The sequence below is a fragment of the Astyanax mexicanus genome, chromosome 8 (assembly GCF_023375975.1).
Source record: "Astyanax mexicanus isolate ESR-SI-001 chromosome 8, AstMex3_surface, whole genome shotgun sequence".
NCBI lineage: Eukaryota > Metazoa > Chordata > Actinopteri > Characiformes > Acestrorhamphidae > Astyanax > Astyanax mexicanus.
Genome location: NC_064415.1, coordinates 17,357,412 through 17,369,617, shown reverse-complemented (window position 1 = coordinate 17,369,617; position 12,206 = coordinate 17,357,412). Strand labels below are relative to the sequence as shown.

The 12,206-nt window shown below is 35.8% G+C and overlaps 1 pseudogene; it reads right to left on the bottom strand.

Moving 5' to 3' along the window:
* Positions 1–6,881: 6,881 nt before the first annotated feature.
* Positions 6,882–10,978, bottom strand: LOC107197638 (E3 ubiquitin-protein ligase TRIM39-like; annotated as a pseudogene).
* Between the last annotated feature and the right edge of the window lie 1,228 nt (positions 10,979–12,206).

The window sequence follows — 12,206 nt, the reverse complement described above, 5'->3', positions numbered from 1 at the left end:
AGTTAAAAGGCTTCGCAGGACAGTCGTTGAGCTTCTCAGGCCAGTTAAAGAGCTCCGCAGGACAGCAGGCGAGTGTCGCGGGACAGTATGTGAGTGTTGCGAGTGTTGTAGAAAAGAAAATGAAAGATGGGTCCACACCCACCCCTCCTCTGGGGTACAACTCCCCTACGTGTTCCTTTGATAGAGAGTCGCAGACAGGTGGAGTGAAGTTGAAAGCAAACCAAGTATTTATTACAAAGTACTGAATATTCAGGAGAACCCACACATGAAAGACCGTCTAACAGCCGTCCCAGTATAAGTTCTGACCCCCCTCTGATCTGACTCCATGTTTATACCCCAAATGACGTGAAACCTGCTGATGAGGCGTTGCTAAAATCATCTCATGTTAGTATGCATATTTTCACATGTTAGTGCTCAAGTTTCACAGGTCTGACCTGACCACTAGTGTTTGGCCTTGACTGTATCCAGCCGGACAGTGCGGCATTGTTTCAGGAATTGGACAGCGCCGTCCTCCCTATGTGCGCGCGTCCTCCTCCCGCTTTGGTAGGTGAAGAACTTTGCACGCACAGAGAGAGAAAGGCCGCACTGTTCGTCCCAAAGTCCCCTTTGTATCAATTCAGTTCATACAGAGTGCACTAGCCGATGATTGATGGCCGTTAGTCAGAGACATGCAGTGAACGAAATGCTTCAAGCATAAGCTACACAAGTCACACAATAGATTTCACATGTTATATGTTAATGTGTTAGTAGCGCGTGGTTAGTCCACCATATAATAGATCCTATGTGTTAGTAAATGCCTTATGTATCATGTCGGTTAATTTGTCATAATAAGGTCTGTGTTAGTCACATGCCTGATCAAACAATGTTTTACTATATATGTAAAGAATATATATTGTGATTATTGGTTAATCTTCTTATATAAATGCGTGTAAAATACACTGAGTAATAAAAATGATCAGATACAATGTGAGTATTGGTTAATGCATATAAAATACAAGGTTTCACACAATGATTATGTAATTATAGATACTAAGTTAAGTAATCATGATTGGAAGATATTTGTCAATACACCCAAGGTATAATAAACAGTTACTCTTCACGAGACAGTAGGTGAGTGTCGCGAGACAGTAGGTGAGTGTCGCGAGACAGTAGGTGAGTGTCGCGGGACAGTACGTGAGTGTCGCGAGACAGTAGGTGAGTGTCGCGGGACAGTACGTGAGTGTCGCGAGACAGTACGTGAGTGTCGCGAGACAGTACGTGAGTGTCGCGAGACAGTACCTGAGTGTCGCGGGACAGTAGGTGGGTGTCGCGAGACAGTACGTGAGTGTCACGGGACAGTAGGTGGGTGTCGCGAGACAGCAGCAACAGGACAGGGACAGTTTTTGCTCTTACTGCCTCTCCAAATGGAGCTAGATAGCTAGTGTACACTGTCTAGCTTGGTTAGAAATATACCTAGGAGCACACACGCGAAACACAAAATGTTTTTAAATGTAGCAATACTACACCAAATACATTTTCAACCAAATGTTACCAGATAACGAAATTTATTCAAATTTAAGGTACAAATTGTATCTTTTGGTAACGATAGCTAAGGAAGGTGTACCTCTCTCTCAGTACAGTGTAGCTAATGTAAGCTATGTAGCTAGCCAGCTAACAGAGCAGTACCACAATGAACACTAGGTTAGTTAAGACCCAGACTGACTGTTTAACACTTGGCAGATACAAGCTGAAACATTAGCAAGCTGAGGTAACAAAACACAAGCACACGACTGGCTGCCTTTGTCTGTACATTTTAGATACACATGCTGTGTCTTTATTGAGTTATGGAGGATATAAATATTATCTCTGCATTAAAATAAGAAATAATGCACACACTATTAGCCAAGATAGTTTCTTAATTCAATTGCTGAAAAAGATACCTGGGTAAAGCTTTATAATACAGCCCACGTTTTAGAGGGTAAGCACTGTGAACTTATAGAGTAAGAACAGAAAAACACTGTCCTCTACATAACACAGCCCGCTCCCTGTTGTTTCTGAGTACTTACTAATGATGTATACCTTGTGGTTTCTGTGTATTAATGAATACATTTTCTTTAAAATGTCAACATTCCTGATTGTGTTATTGAAGATATATAAATATATTTGTATTTTAGTCTTGAAATTACAACCTATAATGTTTTTAGCTGCTCCATCCTTGACAGTTTTTAAAGCATAAATCAAATTCTCTTTTTTTCAAACTTGTGGCGTGTGACTGGAATAAAGACTGCTATGAACAAAGGGCAAACTTATTATATATTATTTCATATGAAAATTGCACCACAAGTTTAGGTAAATTGCAGGTTCTTGTGTTCTTTATTTGTACCTTTAAGTATGAGTAGGACGCTATAAGTATTTTGTATAATACAGATTCATAAAGAACAGTTACACCATAAGTGTTGGAAAGTACAAGGTAAATTTCAGAAAGTTACCTAGTTGTTACATTCTTGTTCCTGGTTATACTTTATTTATACCTACAGTTAAAGTGCCTGTAGGACCCGGTAAGTACTTTTAATGTACTGGTTAATCCAGAGAAGTTACACCGTATGTAAAGAGAATTTACCATCTAAAACGCGGGCTGTATTATAAAGAGTTTACCAATACCTGCTCCAAAATACAAGTTTTCCTGCTCTGAAAATGAAATTTATATTTTACAAAATACAGAATTTGAACTTCAAGGCTATGCACCAGTGCATTGGTTTATTGCATGAATATTTTTCAGGGTATCTGCAGATCCTTTCCTTTTCCTTAAATGTACTGAGGGTCTAAAAATGTTTCAGACAGTAAACACAGTTTTTCTTTTATTTTTGCACATTGCAGTGGAAAAAAATGATATGCAAGTTAACTTTCTTTAACCTATAGGTTTGTTAAAAATAAAAAGTCACTGACTCACTGTAAAGTCTGTAAACGTAATAATGGTGTTTTTTATTATATGAAAAATGCTATTCATTATGACTTGGGGTTAAAAAAAATTCACCCTGGCTTTAAATTCTCTGTTCTTTCAGTACTTACAGTGTGGTGGAGAACTTTTGCTTTTACCTCTTCCTGGTGATGAAACAGGTGATGGTAATGATTCTGCCATTTTCCCAGTCTATTTTCATTTCTTTTTGATGTACTGGATGGTGTTCTTTTCAAAGAACCTGATTATTAACTAAATATACTAAATATTTTAGCAACATTATTTTTCTGTAAAAAACAACAAAAAATCCAGGAAATTACATAATTGTATTATTTCAAAGAACATATAACTATTCGAACATTTTATTTTTATTCAACAGTTATTACATTGAAATACACATTCAAAAAGCGTTAAGAAGGGGTTATGCTTCTGGATATATTCTCATCTGTTTCTTTGAAGTTTATGATAAATTCCCATAAATGTCTAAAAAGGAAAACGCACACATAATAAACACATTGTTTTTAATTTAACATTAACATATGATATGTGTGATTTTCTTGAACACACAATTTTATGTGCTAATGCATAGGACACAACAGAAAACTAAACTTAAGTTTATTTAATAATGTGCAACCCAAATCAGTAAATTGTACAAAACCTGATGTAAGTTTTCTGATAATGCCATATTTTATTTCAATAATAAATATCATGTGACTGAACTAAATTTAGCCTTGAGTTACTTCTTTGCTTGATTATATTGTTTGTTTCTCTTATTTGGTTACTTTTTTTCTTATCATTGTGTTTTTCTGGTATTAGTTTGATCTACAGTAGAAATGTGTGAATTTAAATTTTCATTTTAATTAATTAATTCCTCTTACGAAATATGTTCTCCAGCACATGCAGCTAGGTTCCCTTGAGCGTTAATAATTAATTAATTGAGTGTTATTAAATAATTAACTTAATTTATGAAATCAAAACAACTAACCATGTCAATGTTTAAAGATTATACTAAATGTGTGTTTCAAAATGTGGACTTTTGTTTAAAGCAATTTAAAATATGAATTTTAAAAGATAAAAATGCAAAGTTTAAGTTTACAATGTGAACAAGCTTAAAAATGAAGTGATGAAACACAGGCTTTTTCATTGTAATATAATACTATATAGAGTATATATATATATATATATATATATATATATATATATATATATATATATATATATATATATATATATATATATATATATTACTGTTTGTTAGAAATTACAAATAAATAAATAACATAATAGATAAATACACTAATGTGAATTCATTTCAAATAATATAGGGGTTAATGTTTTAGTTACAGTTAATTGATTTCTAATTTTTGGAATGAACAAGTAGCATAAGTAATAATTTTCTACTGCAATTCTATCTTCCCAATATGAAATCTTACCAGATCGTAAATAACAAACAAACGAAGCCATCAGACGCTCCGGAAAACAGCGCTGCGAATCATCTGAAGAAATGCCTCTTTTTTGTGTGGCAAAAATGGATTTATATTGCCGTCTATGTTGAAATACAAGACAATCAGGTTTTACTTTGCATAGAGAGAGAAAGAGAAAGTGTTTCTGTATTTGTGTGTCAGGGAGAGAGAGAGACAGAGAAAGACAGAGAGAGATAGAAAGGAAGAGAGAGAAATAGACAAATTTATTTAAACAGCAACTTAATATGTTTATGGAAGTCATATGTTATTAACAGTGACATGGCCAAGGTTTTAGAACAGGGATTTTATTGTGTCTTTATTGTGAACTGGTATTGTGTTCCATGACATTTGGCATGTCCCATGGTAACTACAGAATGCTGTACTGATCTGGTTCGAGGAATGTTAATTGTCTGCACGCCCTAAAATGGAATGTGTCATCTATCTGGCACGCACTGTTAGGCCTGTTACCCAGGGTTAAATATATCTACTCCAATTACATTGTGAAATGAAACTTTGTTTGCGACTTTACTTAGAATTTGTGCTACAGACAAAGACCTTCAGAGACACCTGAAACATGTGCTGCTAAGGGGCAGGTGCCCACAGCACAGCTAAGTGTAAAGACATGGTGGGTTGCTCCTTAGTGGTTTCTCTGCTGAAGAAAGTTCTACTGGACTCCAGAAGCAAGCAAACAAAAAAATAGTCTTTGATTTGATGTAAAAGTCTTTAGTGTAAACTTCTTTGTCACACCAGGTCTTGTTGCTTCTGAACCCTTTTATGCTACATTCACATTAGATAGATAGATAGATAGATAGATAGATAGATAGATAGATAGATAGATAGATAGATAGATAGATAGATAGATAGATAGATAGATAGATAGATAGATAGATAGATAGATAGATAGATAGATAGATAGATAGATAGATAGATAGATACTTTATTGATCCCCGAGGGGAAATTCTAGACATCCAGCAGCAGGTGTAATACACAAAGTTACAAAATGAAAAATATAAAATATATCAAATATAAATACGATGTTTTGTTCAGATCAAATTTGGCTATCTTGGCGGTTCACATTCACAAATGTAAGTGACCTGTGTGTAATGTGAACGAATCTGTCCCTAAACATCTCACGTACGCACAGCTCATCTAAAGTACATGCTCAGGTCGAGGAGAAGAAAAAAGGCCCGGCGACAACAAGAGATCTGCAATCTGCAACAAGAGATGTGTGGGTACAAGGGAAAAGCACATAGTGCATGTGTAAAACCATAATAAATGTACAAATATAAATATTACAATTCTAAAATAAACAGACAAACAACATATTTTAATGTATTTTAAAATGCTAAAGTGGAAAAAGCAACCACATTGTATTAACATATAGTGTTAATGAATCCTCTAAATTATGGGACAAACTACAACAACAGACAATCATTTAAAAATATCATAATACAGACAAGACAACCGCCATCACTTATATTGGAGTTTATTACAGAGCAAAGAAACTCCTGGGCTATTCACACATGGCAGAGTGACTTAAAATGTGCAAACACGTTGTGGCCCACTCGGGCCTTAATCAGGGTACAAAATTGTACAAAATCTCAGTACAAGCCACTAGAAAGCATAGACATATACATACACATGTATTTGCCTCTTATTGGACATAAAGACAAGAAAGAGAATGAGAAAATCAAAAAAAGACAAAAAAAAAATGTAAACAGAAATATATTGATAATGATCATTAAAAAAGTTATATATTTTAGATAAATAAGGTAAACAAGAATATCTTTATTCAAAACAGTAAATTCCATAGCTTTAATAGTATATGTCCAATATGTTTCCCTCTAATGTAATTGCCCTTAATTGCCATCGGCCTTAGTGGCCATTGCTCATAAACAGCAGGAATTTGGATGTTTCGCTCTACTAGGATGTTTTTGGATGAATTTGGATGTTTTTGCATTGCCCTAGGATAGTTAGAGGACAGAGCTGGAGGAATTTAGAGATTTAAAAATTTTGAGAGATTCACTGTACATAAATTACATGCTTCCCAAGTCAGTTAAATATTATATAATTATACTGTATTAATGGACCAGCCCATCTACACCTGATGGCAATAGACAAAACTGGATCCATACCAAGAACTCTTTGAGCTTCCAGTAAGGCTCAGCTTCACCCACCATCTGTCTAAATCTGTGGAAGACAAGCATTCAGACTCTTCTAAACAGCAGAATCGCTTACTGTCTTCAAAAGCAGACTGAAGACCCACCTATTGAAACGCTTCTTAAGTTAGCTCTTATCTCCTATGTGTCCATACAGACTTTTGTATTTAACAGTGTTTAGGCTTAAGGTGTCTTTTTGATTCTAGCTTTCAAAGATATTTTTGGAGTAAAAAATAAGCAATTTTTAAGTGACTCTAGATAAGGGAATCTGCTAAATGCCTTAAATGCAAATATAAATGTAAACAATAGTTTAATCATTATAATATTTTTACATTTTTTACACATACCTATATGCTACAGCTTCTTACAAAGCTTAAAAGAGCAAGAAAATAAGACTTCAGCATACAGGACACCCCTCAAACACTAGCATTCACTCATTACCGGAAGTGTTATTATTTACCTATCTTTACTTTGCTGCCATCTACTGGTCATATAAATGAATTTAAAATGAAATTTAGCTGCATTTATTCAGTCTTACACACAGGTGAGATGATCAGTGGAGCTATGTTTTTACCACTATCAATATTACAGGGGCAGAAGTATGGATAGAGTTTCTCAGTGAAGGACTGACCAGTGAAAGAGTAGATATGAGACATGGCCACCACATCATAAAAGGAGACCAGACCCTCCTCATAATCCACAAACACCCCCACCTTCTGGAGATTCTCTCTCAGAGAGAGAGGGACCCCAGGACCAGCACAAGCCTCATACTCATTCCCATTCCTCAGCCACACAGTCCAGAATCCATTTTGTGGATTCAGTTTAATATGGATCTTCCTTTTGATGAACTCGTGAGCCACTCCTAAATCCCACTTATTCTTCCCGCTGACCTGCACCTCATAGTAAAATCTTCCTGAGGAGAATCCCTCCTTTCCCAGCACACATGCACATACACTAAATCTCTCTGGATTGTCAGGAAGATTCTGTTTTTTGTATTCACATCTCACTTGTTTTCCATCTTTAGACAGGATGAGATTAGGATGAGCTGTATCAGGATCCAGAGTCACGTCCACTAAAAGAAACACAGAGAGTTATCTCATGGACTCATGGAAATTAGATTTAATTTATTTATAAATTCAAATGAAAAGAAGCTAACATACACAGTCATATCATAATTTAATGACCGCCTACTTGTGTCTGCACAAGCTGTCAATTTTTTCAGCTATTAAGGAATATTCCCAGTGTCAGTGCAGTGCTAAGGATGACCCACCACCCAAGTAATAGCTGCTTTGTGGTGATCTATCCTGTGGGGTCCTGACTCTTAAAGGACAGGTTAAAAGAGGATAATAAAGTACGCAGAGAAACAGATACAGGACAAAAGTCTTTAATTATAGAATTATCAAGTGCTCCTATAAAATGGACAGTGAGCATATAAACAAGGAGGTGGTCATAATATTGTGATATGACTATATATTTAGAGGAATTATCTTCATGTAGTTTTATGACTATATGTGGTATCACAGAGATTGTGAAATGTAATAAGAAAATAGACAGATATTACACTGTACCTGCATACTGCTGAATCCTCTTCAGTTCTGTTACATCTGAAATAAGAGAGTCATAATATTAAATAAACAGATTCATTTTTACTATAATCTCTCATCCAATTCACAGCTATTTTTCTTGTAGTCAGTGACAAAAATTAAATAAATAAAATAAAATTGGAAGCACAGTATAATACAAGATTTTCTCACCGGTTTCTCTCAGCTTCTCACTGAGTACTTCATTCAGACTCTTCTGTAGTTGAGACAGAGTGTTCCTTACAGTCTCTACACTCAGATGAGGATCAACACTGATATCAGTCCAGTTGGTGGTGTGTGGGGGTCTGCACAGGGATGGGTAAATCTACAGTCCAGAAGGAGAGAGGAGAGATCCTCAGCATGGGCAGTGTTGTTGTGAGATGTGCTGCATTACCATTGAGCAGATAGAGGAACACTGACCTGTAGGAGGTGGAGGTGATCCTCAGTGTGTGAGAGCTGCTCCAGCTCAGTGTCTCTCCTCTTTAGCTCAGTGATTTCCTGCTCCAGATCTTTAATGAACTCTTCAGCCTGCCTCTCTGCTGCTTTCTGCTTCTCCTACATCACCTCAAGCAGCTCAGCCTGACTTCTCTCAATGGAGCGCATTAGAGCAGAGAAGACTTCAACACTGTCTGAAATCTCCTTCTCTGTGTTTCTCTGAGAGAAAAACAATTTTCACTGTAAACAAATCACTGCAAAATTATGAAGTTATTTTGTAAATCCAGAGTTTCACCCACTTTTCTGATGTCTACTGAGTGTTTAATCTCTTTAATCTTTTTCAGTCTGTCTTTGATCATCTGCTGCACCTCTGTATGTGTCTTCCCCATCTGTGTCTGTGAGCAGAGTTAAAACGGTTGTTTTTCATTAATTAGTTCAGTACAATTACATTCATTGACCAAAAAAGCAATCCAAATTGCTGCAAAACTCTATATTACAGTTAGATATCAGGTAGATATGTTAATGGTTACAGGTGTGGTCTGATTCCTACCGCTAGAGGATATAAAAGCTCTTCCTCAATTTCCTTAAAAAATGGTCTCAGAGCATGTTTTGGGTAGTGTACCTCCTGGTGAGAGATTGCTGACTGCTAGACATGACTGTAATGCACTTAAAGGCATTTTGCACTGTTGACAGTCTCTGAGAAGGGGGACATCATTGGAGAATTGAAAGAACAGACATAATTACAAATTGCCCGCCATTGCATATGAGAGTGGGTCACCCCTAGTAGTGATATAAAGGATAGTAACAGCTCGGCAGTATGTGCAGACATAGCCACACTGTGTTGCCTCTCATGGCAGAGCCTCCAACTAGCCTTTTTAGCAGGAAAATGCTGGCCCATACACAAAAAGGGTTTCCCAGGAATTACTCAATCTGATTGCAACACTTCCTTGGCCTGCCAATAAGTGTGCAGAATCTACAATGTCTGTGGCCAAATGTTCTGCAGGATACCATATACAACCTTTATGCCTCCATGCCCAACCATATCTTATCTTGTATCCTGGCTAGAAAAGGATACTGAAAAGGGTCTCAGTTTACCAGAAATGAACTTATCTTTGAATATAATGTAATCACTTGCATACATATATATTATATTTACATCATACATATATACAAAATGTTTCACTTGATTCCAACAATTCATCACATGCTGTGATATATATATATATATACATATATATATATATATATATGTATATATATATATATATATATATATATATATATATATACATATATATATATATATATGTATATATATATATATATGTTGGTTGTGGATTATTTAAAGATAAAACTTGTGTAAAAGTGTCTCTGACCTTTTTCACTCCACTCTCCTCCTCTATAGGAACAGTGTTGTGATTCTTGTGATCAGTTACAGTACAGAATAGACACACACACGTCTGATCATCTCTACAGAACAGCTCCAGGGGTTTCTCGTGCTTCTGGCAGATGTAGTTCTTCAGGTTCTCCACTGGATCAATTAGTTTGTGATTCCTAAGTGTCCCAACTGTATGTGGCTCCAGATGAGTCTTACAGAACGTCGCTCCACAATTCAGACAGGATTTAAAGGCCTTCTCTCTAGTGCAGACGTCACAGAGAACCTCAGATTTGTCTAGAACAGTTTTCTTCTTGAAGTGATCTGCAACCTCTCTCAGTGTTGTATTGATCTTCATTTCAGGTCTCTTGGTGAATTTCTCTTTACATAAAGGACAGTGACAGTGCTGAGTGCTGTTCCAGTACTGAGTGAGGCAGGATTTACAGAAGTTGTGTCCACATGGAGTAGAAACTGGATCAGTGAACACGTCCAGACAAATAGAACACTGGAACTGATCTTCAGACAGAGGACTGCTGGACTCACGACCAACTGTTTAAAAAATATGAAAGCAATTAGCGTAAACTGTATATACATATAAATACACAAAAAATATTTCAGATAAATTGTGTAACTTACAATTCATTGGATATTCCATACTGTGTCTTCTGCCTTGTCTTGATTGTGGTGATGAGGATTCAGCCATTTCCTTTCTTCCCTTAAACACTTTTTTAGTTTTCAGCTAGAAATTGCAGCACAACAGTATTGCACGATTTAGCCTCTGCATTTGACCTGTCCATGACAGTGAACACACACACACACACACACACACACACACACACACACACACACCTGATTATGGGCAGCATGTACAGCCTTAGGGTACCTTGGGGCTGGGTGCCAACTCCATCGTGCCAGTCCTGGGGAGACCTTTCAGTCCCCAGACCATTTCTCATTGTTAAACCAATAATATTACAGAAGCACTTGGGTTACAGTCATATTACAGAAGCTCACATGTTTTTTTTTCATTCACCAATTTTTTGCACAATTTAAAAATGTGCATGTAAAACCTGAATGGATGAAGGGAAAATTTGTAAAAAATACCCCAAATATTTTTATGCTAGGATATGTTGGAAATCGATTCATCCAAATTGTAAAGGAGAGTGTTTTATTTATTTGTTGGAAAGGATTTCAAATATTTTTTAAATAAACCATTATGTGGATGTCATGGAGATGGCATATGGATTTCAGCTCCCAGACCTTTTCAGACAGCAAATGTCTGCAAAAGAGGATATCACTGAAACTAGGCAGAGTGATTTTTAAGGCTTTACAATATTTCAGCCAATACATGATAAGGATCTGATGTATTTGCCTTTAGTTCACAATGAGGGATGCTAACACCGTTTTCGACTGTCATCAAGATCATCTCTCTAAATCCAGACCAAAACTTACTAAAATGGAATAGAGAGAAAAAATAATGACCAAGAATATAATAATTCACATTATCTCAGGCTTTGTGGTACTATATTACACATGTTAAATGTGATGTTAAATATTTTGAGTTAAAAGTGTTCACTTTTCATGACTGAACACAGTCAGTTATGCAGGAGAACATATGGTTGTAAAGTAGTATTTATAAAGAAGAGCATCAGTTTATAACAAATTATAAGTGCCTCCTATTTTACACTGAATAAACTGTACACTATATAATCTATGGACATCAACACTTATCTTGTCTGATCCACTGTATCTAAGGTAAAGGGGAAGTCATCTATCTATAAACTGTAATAAATGGCAGACCCTCACTGAACATTTCGACAGATCTCAGATCAGCACATTTTATTATTATTTACAGTCTCTCAGTTCCTGTTTATCCTGTTTAAATACTTTTGAGTCTCTCAAGCTCACCTCCGTTCTACTAACACTGTGTTAGTGTTACACCCTCAGTAGAAGATCATGGCTCTGTTTATTCTAATAATTCTTACAAGCTCTATAAATCAGTATGATACATATTTCATCACTGTCCAGCAAAAACCTTATATAACCATGTTTGCTGTTTTTCACTTTTTGACAGAATAATGAATCTAAGAACTGTTCTTTACACATCGTCCAAATAAAATGATAAATGGATCAATAAAAAATTATAAAGAAGTACATGGAATAAAATCTTTTTCAATTGACTTCTATTAAAAGCTCATACATTTTGCATGTAAAGTTTTTTTTTGTGATAATAATTATTAAATGTGTTAGAATGACAATAAC